A 17,430-nucleotide genomic window follows, 5' to 3' on the forward strand; every position below is an offset into this window, starting at 1 on the left:
CAATGGTATGCGAAATGCCCTCTTCATCTTTCTCTTTCTTCTTTCTTTCTTTCTTTCTTTCTTTCTTTCTTTCTTTCTTTTTCTTTCTTTCAGACAGAGAGAGAATGCATGGATGGGGGGTGGTGAAGAGAGACGGAGAGAGAGAATCTTGAGAGAGAATCTTTCTTTCTTTCTTTCTTTCTTTCTTTCTTTCTTTCTTTCTTTTTCTATTTCTTTCTTTCAGACAGAGAGAGAATGCATGGATGGGAGGTGGTGAAGAGAGACGGAGAGAGAGAATCTTGAGAATTCTCCCCTGAGATTGGAGCCTGGCACAGAGCTCAATCTCACGACCCTGAGATCATGGCCTGAACTAAAGTCAAGATTCCATAGGTTTACCAATGGAGCCACCCACGTGTCCCATCCCTTTTCATCTTTAAATTTCATTTTGATAGTTACATTCACTTTTGAAGTATTGTATTGTGTCATTGATGTACATTTCCAAGGGTATCAATTATTAACTGATAATTTTCACTGTTGCTAATAAGCTGAAAGATTGAATTGGGAATTTTAATCTTCACCAAACACTATCGAAAAAATAGAATATACAAATTTGGTAATAATATAAAAAGCTATGGTGAGATATAACACTTTCCTGGGAAAAAAAATAGCTATTGAAGTCTATTTTGTGCAAATATTCCAACTGGCATCTATGAAATAATCCAGCTGAAGGATATCAGACTACTGGACAGAGCATACAATTGGAAGATAAGTGAGCCAACTTTTACTCCTGGAAGTGCTATTATATTATAGGGTAATGCATGGCAGACCACTTATTTATTTATTCTTAAGTAAAATGGTAGAGTACTTATCTATTTTTACTTATTTGCTTATTTATTTTTTACTTCAGGGTGAAAAATAATATTTTTATTTTTAGTTAATTTGTTCTCAGGGAATATAACAAAACTAATTATTAACAAAATTTTGTCAATGCAAAATGCTTTATAAATAACACATTACTGCTTTTGAATTGTGACTTGAATATTCTGAGTGTGCACTTTAAAATTTTATTGTCTTTATGACTTTTAAAAATTAAATTCTATATTTTTAATTTTAAGGAATGCTTTCTAAGAAGTTAAACATGAAGTTTAATTGTCCAGAAATAATTTTATTATATTTTATGCAAAAAAATATTATTATGCCAATAGCTTTCCATTGACTTTCTCAATCCTCAACAGTGAAAAGAACAAATGCAAAGAACTAAAAGCCATAGACAGGTTGCATCTGGAGCTATACATTTGAAAAACTATGAATACTCATATATAATTGTTTCTTTTTATCATTTTTACATCCACTCACACAATAAAGATAACTATTTGAGATATACATAAAGCTAATGTCCACCCCACTACTACCATTCACCACAACTGTACTCCGAGTACTCTTCTCCCAAATAGATCTTTCAAAATGTTTTTGGATGCCATGATCAACTAGGACAAATTGGTGATGGGAATAAGTATTGAGATTGTATTTATAGGTAGGGCTTAACTAGGATGTAAACTCTGCCATATGAGGTCATATAACATTATCACTACCTGAAGACTCAAGTTACATAATTGGGTAATAAAAATGTACTTGTCTTTTTTCCTAAAGATCTATTTTAGTGACAACTAATTTGAACAGAAGATGTTTTATTTTTACCAACATCATAGGGGGTTTTGAAGATTTGATCTGCCTGAAGTACTTAGAACACTGTTTGAAAAAGTTCATTGTTATTATTATTACTATAATTATTATTACTTTTTTCATTTTTGGCTCATATTGAACAGTTATTACCTAGTTATTTCTAGTTACTTTGGTCCTGGGGTATTATATCAATGTATGGGTATAATAGAACTGTATTTTATATTGAGTAGTAGAGAATACATATATGAGGCCTTATATTTCTTTTAAAAAGATCATCAGTATATCTCTTTTTTTAATTCTGTTTTTGGATAAAAAGGATACCAAATCAGGGAAGAACTTGTATTTATAGAAACTGTCAAGGAACGAGTTCTCTTCTTCCAGGTCATTGCTTATGATCACAGAAAAAATAGCTATTAAGAAAGAAATAAAAAACGTATCTCTAGAGAAATGTGTGCCACATGTTTGGAAAGAGACTCAATGACTGATTCACAAGAGCTAATAAAACTGTGAAAGAAAATATTTATAGAACAGCTGCTTTGACATAGAAAGAGTAACAGTGAGTGGATTACTTTAAACAAAATGAAGACAAATCACAGGGAAGTGAAAAGCAGTAGTTTTGATCTCATGGAGCCGTAGGTCAAAATTGGATTTGAATAGAATCCAAAGGGACTGAACATTTTAACATAAGGATGTAAATATAATCTTAAATAATACTAAATATGACAGGATAAGATTTATAATTGAAATATTCCATAGTAAATGCATACATTATAACAAAAAAATGGCCTTGATAAGAGTAACTTGTTATGAAGGTATATATTTTTATGAGAAAGCATAAATCTGGGACTGAAGAAAGTTAAATACACTAAATAAAGTGAAGTCTCCCCTTCCAGTCTTCTGTCTAGAGTATCTCCCCAGACAATCCATGTACCTTTAAAAACAGAATTACTCCCCATACTCTGATCAGGGTGTAGGGTTTCACAATTTCAGAAACTGCTATTGTATTCTTTTACTTTTACTAGAATGCACTACAATCAATAACTAAATGTTCACTCAACTTTTACCTTTAAGGGTTAATGCTCTAAAGGTTTCCTAATGCCCTTCTCCTCTTCAAAAACAACACAACACCACACAAAGTTCCACATGGTATTATGTAGATTATATACCAATCTTTGACATATCCATAAATCTGCTTCACCTGTTCAATGGAGCTTCTGAATAGCAATATTGTAGTCATTTACTTCATGACTATTTGTATAGATATGTGTCAGGCACTCTGCTAGGCACCAAGCATACAGGAATGAAAAACATCTTGGCACCTGAGAGAAACAGTAAGCCATCAAGGTTAAGGCTAAGAGAAAACATAGGCTGGTGCTAGAAAATCTTGGTAGGTTGAGGATTGGAATTTTTATCCTAAATGAATGGAAATGCATTGAAATATCTTAAGATTTGAAATGCCACAACCAGATTTGCATTGGAGGATGAACAATGGATCTATGAAAGGGAAGAGATATATATGGACAGAACAATTAAACAGTGATTTTTAAAAGGCTACAAATTAATAGGCTACTAATTTAAACATCTGGAGAAGGATTGTGGCTGTTTCAAAGAGAAATCTGGATGGATTCAGGAGTAATATAGTCATAGTCATATATCATCATGCACTTTCTCATGATGTTTCCTCTAGTGGGACCTACATTTTCCTTTGTCAGTTTGGTGAACATCTAGTTATTTTTCAAGACTAATGTCAAGCAACATGTCCAAGATTCAGTTTATGGATCAGTCCAGATCTATACACTTGAACTCTGGCCTGGTTAGATCTTTCCTAGCAGAGGCTTGTGTAATACAGTAAGAGGAGTTGCTGCTGTGGATACTGCCACAACTATTGCTACCAGCTGAGGGGGCTCTGAAGCCACTACTCTTGATCCCTCTCCTTGCTTCCATTCATACCCTACAAAGTCACACCTCACACAAATGTTCCTGCCACCTCTTGTCTCCAAATCTGAGGAATCCTTATTACTCCTCCAGCATGAAAACTAGCAAAATTCAACAGGTATTCAGAAAAGTATGGCTATTTTTCTCCTTCCTCTGCTTCATAAGCCATCCATAGGCCTTTGTGAAGATTTCTGGGGAAATAGGGAAAGAAAGAGCTTGTCAGGAAGTTATGGCCAGCTTTTATTTGTTCTTATTCAAGTCTATCTCCTTCATGCTTTCCCAGGCATTGTACTCCCTAATAAAGTTTTATAATAAAAAGGTTTTATAATAAGCTTCTGTCTTTCTGTCTTTGTTTTCTAATGATCCTAGTCTAAGTCTCCACCTCCTCTTTAATGAAGTTCATCATAGTTTAACTCTAGATATCATGGGACACTTCTCTGTTCTTCTTTCTGGAGAACCCATATAGCTATCCACACAATACCTATAAAAGAGTATTTTTCTGCTTTTTAATTAATTTAGTCAGCTATTTTTACTAAACCTTAAGATCTTTGAAGATGGTGATCCCTCTGACAGCTATCACAGGACACTCCTCCCTCAATGCAGTAAAAATACTTAACCGATATTTGCAGAATGAAGGAAAAAATGCAGAAAGTAATACAGTCATAGAAAATGTTACTTTAAAAATGTTTGTATTCCATAAATAATTGTTATGCTTCTTAATATTAGAATCTCAAAACTATAATCATCCCTTCCCTTTTGCTTTTGTTTCTTTTAATTTTTATCACACACATACATACACAGACACACACAAACAATGCTTTCTTAAATTTCTGAACTTTCTTCAAATTTACAGCACCTTTGTTCTTATTTTGCCTTATTTATCACTTCTATTTTCTCCACTGCGCTTCTCACTTAGGGAAATATAAATTATTAACATTGATAGTGACATTGACAAAATGGAGTCTCCAGGGATCATTAAATGTTGAAAAACCCTGTAAAATAGGTCACAAAATGGATTTTCAGAAGCAATGAATATTTTTACAACAATTGCTAAGATATGATAATGTTATTTGCTGAGGAAAATAAAGAAACCCATGTAATTTTCAAATAACAGAAACATATATAGATAACTATTTTTAACTATAGGAAAAAATACCAAAGAAGATATTAAAAACAATGTTGAGTTATATAAGGCCATCCTACCCAGTATGAAATCACTTTTCATTCCATTTATAACATTGATGTTATTTTTTTCCTTTATAATTTTGGCAATAGAGAATCTTCCACTATAACTAGACCAAAAAAAAAGAAAAGAAAAGAAAAAAAGAAACTGAAGCTTTTAAATAACTACAATTACTGTCTTTAATTTGTTTTCTTTTAAAAACAGCTTTAAAAAGAACTTTGGGCTGATTTATATATTTAATTTCTATTTCATAGTTTCAGTATTTTTCTTATCTTAATGTGATGTGAAACTATGAGATTATGGACACTGTGAACAGAATTAGTTACATTCTTAGAGGCCTCTTTTCAGAGAATTTACTACTATCATAATTAAAACTGATGGGTATGACTTATGCATGGTAATAGACTTTCAAAGAAAGGTTAAGAATTAAAATAATGCAGCATTTTAAATGAGAGAACAGACTATAGAATCATTTCCAATATTTCAATAAAGACGAGCAAGTGTATCTTTGCCATTGTGTTGCTCTAATCATGAGAAATCTCCACATAGTTCAAATAGTGTTAAAAAATTAGCATTATCCAAGCTGATAATTCATAATTAGGTCTGAGTCACTAAATTCTTTCTTCCCCAGTTTCTGTGTTTAAGAATAAATATGGTTATTATAATTTAACACTTCAGGATTAACATGAGAATTGCTTGAAGATTATTTTGTGTAATGGTTGTTCTTATGGTTCCACTGAAAATTATTGGCAAGGAATTGTTAAACTAGTAAAAATAGCTCTATGTTTTCTGGCATTTCCTCCCATCACCTTTACAAATAAATTTGCCAGTCATTGAATCATTTCAAACTGAGGAAAGAATAAATAAATCAGTGAACCATTGATGCCTTTTAACTTGTTCAGTCTTAATTGGCTTTATTTTGACAAACTTTGATAACTTCAAGGTAACTAAACTTTTCCTTTGCCTCTGGACTTGACTTCTTATGTTTTATCTTCTTAGCTAGCACATGATAATATGACTACAAGTGGCTATATTGAAATGTCCACTGAAGAACAGTCACTGGTGGGTGTATTCAGAAACCAAGACATTATACTTTGCTAGTTCAGAGGTTGATGCTCTAGTGAAATCATGTTCCCTCTATCTTCTAATTAGTGCAGGTTAAATGGATTTTCTTATTTTGAAATTTGTTTGTTGCTACCTGGCACTCCAGTTATTACTGTTCATTTTATCAATTTAAATAAGATCAGAATGTACTTGATTGCATGATTAGACTTCTGAAAATGATAATTAAACCTTGGTAATGGATCATGCCTCTATAAATGTAGAAAACATTAATTATCATTTGGGTGATTGTAATTCAATATAACTTCTATCTCTTTTAATAATCTTTTATCCTTTCTGGTATCCTTTATTCTTGATTTTTTTTAATGGCATATAAAGGCAAATTGTAATGATTTCAATTCCAGTAAACATGTACTTACAGATCTTTTCCCAAAAAAGTTCTCCCCTCTCACTTTTCTGCCACTTCCACAGTGTTCGATCAGTTATTGATGTAAATAATTTTAAAAATTTACTATTTATAAACAGATTGCTGTTTAATGGTCACATAAAATTAATTTTGGTGAAGGCTTTTAGATAAAAGGAGAATTCTCAACCATTCCAAAAAAATGTCCATAGAGAGTTATTATTGGTCAGATCAATATCTTGTCCAGAGAATTATTCTAGGACAGCACTACCCAGGAAAATTGTGACTGTAGCTCAAAACATTCTCTTTCAGAGCAGCACCACCATTTAACTTAAAAACAGGTAGCCTGCCAAAGTTACTAAGTAATTACTTCCTATAACCATAGAAATTCTTAATACAAAACCCAACAAAAATAACAAATATGTAATTTTAGGTAATATAACTATATCAATTGCACTAGTTACCACAGAGTTTCAAAACTGCATGAATTCTTTCTTCTTGGCCCTAAATCCCACTAGCCTGCCTAAATGCAAGAAAAAAAAAATCTTAATTTAGAGCTAGTCTTTCTTATTCAAAGATTTTTATAGACCAGCACTTACATTAAAAATTGCTAACCATCTAGTCTATAATCGCAATATCAGGAATTCTACATCCAATTGAAGGCAGCTTGAGAGCTTCTCAGAATGCATACAATTGTGTATGAAGCAGAGAGTTCAGGTTTGGCCCATGACCACTCTTTATAATTTAGATGTCGTTTGATTTTGTACTTTCTTGCAGCACATTGTGTGACTTGGGGTCACCAGCGATATGTTTCCAGACTTTCTTTGATTAAATCATGTTGGCAAGATATGTCCTTTTCATAGTCCTTACTCCAAAAATGAATGTTCTTAAAAAAATATGTTATTTATTTATTTATGTGAGACACAGAGAGGCAGACACACAAGCAGAGGGAGAAGCAGCTCCATGCAGGGAGCCTGATGTGGGACTCAATCTCTGGACCCTGGGATCATGCCCTGAGCAGAAGGCAGACACTCTACTGCTGAGCCACCTAGGTGTCCCAACAGTGAGGCTTATACCATGTCTTCTTGCTATGTTGGGTCATTTGTTTATATGATACACTATGTTCAGCTCTGGCTATCGAAGAAAGACAACTAAACTCAACTACTCTTTGAACCTATTGCAACAGAAGAAACCTCATCATTTTCAGCTTAAACAATAAAGGCAGAGGTTGCCTCCCCTTCCCTCTGTCAGTTTTGCCACATCTGCTCTATTTTTACATTCTGGAATTATTGTGTCCATCTATCCTTAACTGCTCAGCAAATTCCAAGCAAAGATGATCATCTTCCTCCTTTGGGAAGGGAAATACTTAGCCATTCATAATGAAAGAGATGGACCTACCATCATCATTATCATTGCAAGCAAGGGAGGAGGAAAAGCAGAAAAGCTAAACTTTTTGCTTGTTTGTTTGTATCAAATATCATGAAACCTCATAAGGGAAAATATGTTAGGGTTATATTTAGCAAAAGTGGGAATATTCTGTATTCTGTCTTACGCAGCAGGTCTCTAGAGGCAAATCTGCTCTGGTTAGTGGTCTTCTCATTATTTACCCAATTAAATAATGTTGTACACCCACCGTGGAGTGCAGATCTTCACGATTTTACGTCATATGAATTCTATTTATGCTTTTTACAGTTGATATTTAAGAGTGATAAGATTTGGAGGTTTTGTCTGAAGTTTGACAGGGGTAAAGGATGCAGACATCATGTGGTCAATCGAAATATTACAAAATCTGAACATTTCTCAAAATACAATATCTAGAGACGAAGCAGGACAAATATCTTTTAAACAGGGGCCAAGTTTGTAGTAATACTACAACTCTTTCTTGATAATAGTATGATTGCCATGTTATTTGGAGGGATTTAAACTGGAAAGAGAATAAACTGCTACAGTGAGAGAGAGGAGTCACACTGAGTTATATGACCCTGTTCAAAATAAAAAACTTACAGTTTTAGTAGGAAATCATACATAGGCTTTCAAAGAGGCAAAGATGACAGACACAAAAATCTAATTTCAAAGATATTGTTTTCTTTTTGGACATGTTGTAGCATAGTGTACACTATGTTCAACATTTTTTAAAATAGTGATATATATTGGAAATAATGTTATACATGTATGTCATTTTCAAATTTTAGGTATTATATCAATGTTATAATGAGTAGAGAACATATAAAAGTTCCAATAGGAAGTTCTGGTCAAAGAAATGTATAATTATAATTTGGGTTGATTTTCTAAAATGCCATAACAAAGAAATTATATTAACTTATACTCCCATCAATAATATTTGAGAGTAATTTTTTCCTCTACAAACTGATAAAGAGGAATATTATATCCCAGTAAAATTTTGATATATACTTATTACTTAAATTAAAATATTGAATACTTTTATTATACACTTAGAAATTTTCCTCTTGATTCTTTCTTAATATTCTTCAACATGTTTCTATTTGGTGGTTAGATTTTTTTTATTTGATGAAATGTTTCATAGATTGGGGAAACTGTCCATTTTTTTTCTGTGATATAAATTGCAAAATCTTTTACTCCGTGATGATTCATCTGCTTTGCAGAATGTGTGTGTTCATGTAGTTTAAGATTCAAATTTTTATGTTTCTGGGATTGCATTTAAAATATAAAGACTTTATATACTAAATAAATATTTAAAATAATTAAAGAATAATTTTCCCATATACCTTTTAGATGCTCTTATAATTTTAGTTTTCACATTCAAAAATATTTAATATGGTACGTAGCCCAATATGAGAGCTATAAGTCCAAATACATTTATTATTTAAAAAAACAACCCAGCTGTCATAAAACTACCTTATCTGAAAAATCATAATGTGGTTGCTTATAAAATTAACTTTAAAATAACTTTAAAATAAAATTAACTTTAAACTTTCTCACATATTAAAAACTAACATGTATTTGTATATTACCACAGGAACTCCAAAGATAACATTAAAAAGAAACAAGTGAATTCTTTAATGAAGACAGCTATGTGTTTCTTTTCTTTTTTTTTTTTAAGATTTTATTTATGTATACAATGGAATATTACTCAGCCATTAGAAATGACAAATATCCACCATTTGCTTTGGTGTGGATGGAACTGGAGGGTATTATGCTGAGTGAAATAAGTCAATCGGAGAAGGACAAACATATGGTCTCATTCATTTGGGGAATATAAAAAATAGTGAAAGGGAATAAAGGGGAAAGGAGAGAAAATGAGTGGGAAATATCAGAAAGGGACACAGAACATGAGAGACTCCTAACTCTGGGAAACGAACTAGGGGTGGTGGAAGGAGAGGTGGGTGGCGGGTGGGGATGACTGGGTGATGGGCACTGAGGGGGGCACTTGATGGGATGAGCACTGGGTGTTATTCTATATGTTGACTTATTGAACACCAATAAAAAATAAATTTATGAAAAAAAAAGATTTTATTTATTTATTCATGAGAGACAGAGAGAGAGAGAGAGAGAGGCAGAGACACAGGCAGAGGGAGAAGCAGGCTCCATGCAGGGAGCCTGACCTGGGACTCAATCCTGGTCTCCAGGATCATGGCCTGGACTGAAAGCTGTGCTAAACCACTGAGCCCCCCGGGCTGCCCCCAGCTATGTGTTCTAAGTGTATAAGATGACATGATTAAATAAGTTGTTGAAGTGTACCATGTTCTGGATAAACATTTAAAAACATGTTAATTTCCAACAAAGCAATACTAGGAAATAAACATAATCTCAAGAAAATCAACTCCAGAATTTTTTTTACCACTAAATGAATTTCTGTAGGAAGATAAACAAGCAAACATAGCCAGAATAAAAATCTGAAAAGAAAAGTGATAAGACTAACCAAGATAACAAAGCATGCTGAGCTATGCTATGGAGCAGAAATGAAAGTGTGGTAAAGTCATATAGTTCAATGGAACAAATTCAGAAAATAGAAAAGTCTCATAATCCCCAATGGAATTTATCATATGAGAAAAGTGACAGCTTGATTTGTGAGGAAAAATATGGATTATTTAATAAAAGAGGTTCCATTTCACATTTCAGAATTTTTATAATAGTATATTTTGGGGAATTTTAAAACCCATTTTTCTCTGTTGGTGGTTATCAGTTCCATAAAAAATTTTGAGATCCACCTATACTTTGTGTTGTGCTAGAAATTACTGGGGACACAAAGAATTAGATATTCTATCTCTCCAATGAAAATATTTTGGGTAGCTAAGAATTACACCATTTAAATTCTTTCACTGAGTAATTTAAATATAAATTTTGATGTATATATACAATGCCATAGAAATATATTAAACATAGTATTGGCAGCATTCCAAAGGCCTTCATTTTGCTAAATTCAATGGTAATTTATGTGTTTTCACAGTACCCATTGTCTGAGCTGCATGTGATGCAATTGAACACCCCTTCCCTCTTTTTCTTTTTCTTTCTTTCTTTTTTTTTTTTTTTTAATTGCACAAAATGGGAAAAGGGGAATGAGAGACATAGGCTTCCAGTAATGGAATGAAGAAGTCATGGAAATAAAAGGCACAGACAGCATAAGGAATATAGCCAAAGATATTGGGATAGTATTGTGTGGTAACAGATGGTAGCTATACTTGTGGTGAGCACAGCATAATGCATAAATTAGTGGAACTGCTACACTGTACACCTGAAATGTAATGCTGTGTGTCAACTGTACTCAGAAAAACTAAATAGTGAGTAAATGTTCATAACATAAAATTCACAATTTAAATTCTTTGTAAGTGTCCAGTTCTGGGGCATTAAGTACATTCATGTTATCATGCAACTATCACCATCATCCATCTACAGAACTTTTCCATCTTTCCAAACTGAAACTCTTTACCTATTAGACCTTAACTTTCCATTCACCAGTACTCCCAGTTCCTGGCAATCAGGATTCTACTTGTTGTTTCTATGAATTTGACTACCCTAAACATCTAAATGAGTAGAATTACATAATATTTATCTTTTTGTGTCTGGCTTATTTCCCTTAGCATAATGTCTTCAAGATTCATCCTTGTAACATGTGTTAGAATTATCTTCCTTATTAAGCCTGAAACATACTCTATTGTATGTATATACCACATTTTGTTTATTCATTATCAGTCAATAGGCACTTGGGCTACTTCCACAGTTTGACTCTTGTGAATAATATTATGAAAATATGTGTACAAATATATCATTGAGTCCTTGCTTTCAATTATTTTGTGTATATATCTAGAAGTTGGATTTCTGAATCATATGACATGTAAACACATCTTTGTGTGATTGTGTGTATGTGTGAGACACACACACACACACACAGAGAGAGAGAGAGAGAGAGATTCAATAGAAAACAGGGAGAAAGAATGGGGAGGGAAGTGATTGACAAAGCCATAGTCTGTGCAGAATGTTCAATTATCTCAAGTTCCTAGGTTTTGGGTTTTATCAACCTTTTTTCTACATCAGTTTAATTTCCCTCATGTGTTTCCTTACGTGAAAATTATTTTTATTGTATACACATACTTAAGCCCAAGGTTTTCCATTTATAGAAGTCTTTGGCATCTCCTATTCTAGAAGTATTTCTGAGGGTGGTAAGGTTTTGCTATTAGTAAGTTCCCAGAGAAGTGTATATATCATTTCAGACTTGCAAACTTAGGAAGCAAATTCCTTGGGTATATCTTGTCTCCCTTTCTGAGCTCTAGGAAGAAGCAAGATAACTTGCTGCTTTCTTGGAACAGTACAGCTTTTCTATCCTCTTACTAAGTGGATGAAGAAGACAAAACTTACTTTATAAAGAGGGACAATTATGCTAATGATAAGTATTATGATAGGTATAAACTGGTGCCTGTCCTGAGAGAACCACTCTATATGGTCACTTTGAATTTCCCTTAAAGCCCTAGATTTATAAAGGTTCTCAGTTCAAATTCCCTGTTTCACATATACTCAAGCGTTCCAAAATTGTATTTGAAGGGACAAGGGGTGGCCCTGAGATCAGCAGTGCATGGACAAGGGGAAAGAAGGACCAGAGGCTCTAACATAATGCTTGTATGTAATGCCTATATCTAGTGTCAGACTGTCTGGTTTTTAAAAAGCCTAGATTGGACTCATGAGTACTCTGAGCAACACCGAACACAAACTCTGTGCTTCTTGGCATCCACACATATTTTATTCTAGTATCCTATTTATTGCATCACATTATAAAACATTTTCCATAATATTTTCTCACTGAGACTCCCTAGGGCTTTAATATATCTAGAATATATTTTTCGTTTTTCCCATAAGACTAAAAAGCAATGTAAGTTTTAAAAATATGCACTAAAAAGATTCTGCAAAAAGTAGATGAAGAGGACTGATGGAAAGAATCATCAAAAGGAGATGAATGAGCAGGAAGAGAAAGATGAAGTTTAGGATGACCCTAGTGTGGTCAAAGACATAAAAACTTGAAAAAAAATAGTGCAGTCTTTTCTGTACCAGGTACCCTAAAGATAGGCCTAGATATTGGAAGAAAATTAAAGAAGTAATTTCCAAATGAGTCAAGTGACTACCTGCAATTAGCATGTGTCACATTTCCTTGATTGTAAGACACAATTAATGTAAGATGAACCATTGATCTAACAAATCTCTTGAAGAGAAAAGGAATATATATATATATATATATATATATATATATATATATATATTCAATGTATATATTGATTGATATATTTACACACACACACACACACACAATGTACCTGATTTCACAAATGATACTGTGTAGGAAGCAAAATGGAAGCTGCATTCTACAAAGATGAGATCAGGACCCATGTAAAGACATTATGGAGAAAGGCAGAATGGCAAGCATGGGAGATCCATTGGATCTTCACACTGGAGAGGATGAAAAAGTTCTAAGTGCAACACATAGTTTACAACACATTTTTTGCCTGCAGAAAATTCTTGTAATCTCTCTTGAATAATTCCAGATAAAGTTTGAAGTCACTGTCTTGTCTTTTTAAAAGAAGTAAAAGCAAAGATAATGATGTGGATTAGCCTGAAAAAAATTTTTTTAAATGTTTGGAAATAATGTATTTGTATCTAGCAATGACCATACAATACTCAGAAGGCACAGAATAATTTAAGTAAAGATATTCTTTTAAATAACAAAAATCTTACAATTCAGGGATATTGAAATATAACTGTGCCTGCATGTAAAATATTTTAAAACAATGAAACTTTATTAATTTCAGATGCATACAGTACAATAACTTTTTAATAAAATAAAAATAATGCATGTAATAACTTCAGCATATGAGCCAACAAAAAGCCTACAAAGAGAAAAACCCCAACATTATCACTTGTATTAGTGCAAGGTGAGGTAAAGAATTCCAATTACTCTGAGAAAATATACAAGAAGACAGCTAATGAATGTTCAGGCTTGAAGATATAAAATCTGCCTAATTATATTTCCAGGCTGTTTTTGAACAATACCAGATGCTTTCAGTAATCTGTGTCTTATGCATAGTATTCATCTTGGTATGATATATTACTTGGAATTTATGAAAATTAGGAAAAAAATTAAAAGAGTTTGTGCTCAGATCTTTCAAGCATGAACCAGAAAGATAAATTTTTGTTTCGACTTATGTTAATTTGAAATTAGGCAGCCTTTTTTTTCCCTTTCATACTTATCTAATTTTACTTTTATTGTTCTAGTCTGGTGAAAGGGTAACTCTGAACCTGTACATCACGTTCTCTTAGTTAATTCTGAGGCTCATGCAGAATGTGATGAGATATATGTTTCCTCTCAAACATTTTATTTATAAGGGAACATGATAAAAAGCACCATATTTCTCAATAAAAATAATCAATGACAATGTTATTTTAAAATTTATCTTGAGGAAATATGTGTTAGTTTGTTGTAAACTATGTGTTGCACTTTGAACTTTTGCCTGCAGAAAAATTCTTGTAATCTCTCTTAAATAACAGTAATTCCAGATAAAGTTTGATGATACTACCTTGACTTTTTAAAATAAATAGCAATATAAAATACATGGATAAGCAGTTTCCATTCTACTTCCCCTTAGCTATTGATTCAGCTGTCACACAGATATCGTATTCACTCATCTTCTCCCTGAGAATATTTGACTCACAAACTTATAGGATCCCCAGTATGTTCCTTTTCTTCCATGCACTGTGCACTACAATTTAGAGCATGTCATGTGTCCTCTATTCTCCCAGTACTGCTAACACTTAATTTTCATTTCAAAGAAGCTGACCCTAGGCCGTGGGAGAGGGTGTCTGTATGTGAGTGTGAGTGTGTATACAGGTTATCTCTGTGTATGTGCTGTGGGTTTGTGTGTGTACATGTGTGTACTTAAATAATAGGGTCAATGTTGAGATTCACTGAGTACTTAATGCTGTAGAAAGTTGTGTATTTCTAGGTCACTGCTTGGTGGCATAACTGTGCAATTGAAATATGATACATAGGCACTGCTGACTTTTTAAATGTAAGCATATTTGGCTTTGTTGATTTAGACATTAGCCTGGAAATATGTACGAGAGGCAGATAATAAGACAGGATAGATATGTAGTGACAGTGAAGAAATATGAAGAGAGAAACTTTAAGAGAAAAGTTATTTAAAAAGATAATGTGTCTATGAGAGTGTGAGTGACAAGGAATTGTGTGTCAGAGAGAATTAGAGTATGGCAGACAAGGTGCATAGGAAAATCAGACAGCAGATGTCAGAAAAGGAGTATATGTGCACGGCAGAGAGTGCTGGCCAAACATTAGAGTTCCTGGATACAAAATTCTCATCCCTGAATGCAAATCTACCTTGTTCACTGTGGCTTTGAGAGTTGTTTATTCCTTCGGACCAATCCTCTCTGTTCACAAGCACACAGAAATGTGGTCTATGGAAGGCTTTCCCCTTGCATAACTTCAGTTGTTATATTTTAACAATATTTAGTCCATAATCTTCTGGGATTTATAAATAAATTTATTTACAATAAAAAATAAGTAAAACTGAGTGAATTTAATCCTATAGTGAGTTGTGAACTCTCCATTTTCTCCATGATTTTTACATAGATAAAAGAAAATGTATGCTTATTTATTAATGTGGAGCCACTACAAAATATTATATATCATATTCAAAAATAATCTTGACAACATATTAAGTGCCACATAATTTTCTAGTAGATTTGGGCATATAGCAGTGAAAAAGATAAGTTTCTTTTCTGTAGTGCAAGGAAAATGATAGGTATCTAGCAGACACTCATATTTTTTAATTACAGACTTGTAATATTTATTTTCTTTATATGCAATAACAAAAAAAAAATAGAGTTTTAAAACAAGTTGTTTTTCTTTTTGCAAGTATCACAATACTTAAACAGAGTCTTCAGAGAACCAGGTCATGATTTTTAAATGACATTGTCAAAAAGGGGTAATTCAGGAGGTACCTAGGAGATAGAAAGCTAGGTCACTATGCTCCACTGATACCAGGAAAACAATGACAACATCAAAACCTTTTTCATTATATAGCATAATGTCTCAAGTTGAAACATTGCACAAACAATTACAGATCACTAAGAAAGGCAAAAGGCAAGACAAGAAAAATAATTTGGTCATAGCTATAAATTTTTCACAGTAATTATTATATTTAAAATATGGTATCCTAAGGCAATAATACCAAACCAAATCACACTAAAAGCATCTTTGGTATCTCAAAATAGAATCTCAGCTCAATTTTAAATTTATATGCAGCACAATGACTACAGGATGGATTTCCTTGTGCTGTGCGGTGTAGCAATTGCCCAAGCTGTGCATTAAATAATGCACTAATCAATTTCATATGGATGCCACTACTTTGCTTCATTTTGTGTTTCCTTCTTGATATTATTTTTCTAAACTTATTCTGGAATGTGGTCATGTCATTAATATTTGATGGCATAAGTTTATTTCATTATTTTTTTAAAGAAGCGTCCCTTTTAAAGACAAGCATATTCTTTTTTTCTTTAAGATTTTATTTATTTATTTGACAGTGAGAGAGAGCATAAGCAGGGGGGAGTGGCAAGGAGAGGGAGAGGGAGAAGCAGATTCCCCACTGAGCAGGGAGTCCCATATGGGGCTTGATTCCCAGGACTGGGAACATGACCTGAGCTGAAGGCAGACACTTAACCAACTGAACCACCCAGGTGCCCCAACAATAAGCATATTTTTATGAAACTATCATTTGATTTTATTTTTTTCATTTGATTTTAGACATCCTATTTTCCTTTCACCTTATTTTTTTTCTTCTTTTAATTTTCTTTCCTTTCTTTGTTCTTTCTTTTCTCTCTTTTTTATCTTTTTCCTCTTGAATTCTTACCTCTTTTCCCTCTCTTTTCCTTTTCTTTCTTTTAATTAATATTTTCAATATCATTCTCACTAATGATATCACTCTGTTTTTGTTTTGTATCACTCTATATTGAATACCTACCTCACTTGTGGTGTAAGTTTATCATAACAGGCTTCTTGCCCTTATTTTGTTCACTGATATATTACTATACTCCCTCTCTATGTGTGTATCTAATAATTTTTCACTTTATCTTTTTTCGCTCCATCTACCACAGGAAACAAAGCATACTTATGCCTCCATCATTCTTTGCAATAAATAAAATATTAGCTCCCAGAGAAAAGAACTAACACGTGCAGATGGAAATAATTTTGGAAGTATGTATGTCATTTATATGATATAAGAATAAATACAATAAAAATAAATCATCTACTCCAGGATAGCTTCCCTCTCCTCTATGTATAGCAGAAGCCAGTCAAGGACAAAAATCTCTGAAAAGAATAAGAAGAGAGGGGAGGAAAAGAAAGGAAATTTTAAAAAAGAAATGCTGAAAATTTTCTGTTCACATATTTTTCTTCCTAGAACAATAACTAAGCCTTATTATTCTAAAGTCAAGGTCTTCTGACCACTCTAGGTTAATGGACCATGGAGGACATCTCCTAATATCACCTTTTGCCTTTGAGATTTTTTTAAGATTTTATTTATTCATTTGAGAGAGAGAGAAAAAATGAGAGAATGAGTTGGGGGAAGGGCAGAAGGAGAGAGAGAAGGAGATTCGTCACTGAGCTGGGAGTCAGATGCGGGGCTCTATCACAAGGCTCCATCCTAGG

The sequence above is a fragment of the Canis lupus genome, chromosome 8 (genome assembly GCF_011100685.1).
Source record: "Canis lupus familiaris isolate Mischka breed German Shepherd chromosome 8, alternate assembly UU_Cfam_GSD_1.0, whole genome shotgun sequence".
Taxonomy (NCBI): Eukaryota; Metazoa; Chordata; class Mammalia; order Carnivora; family Canidae; genus Canis; species Canis lupus.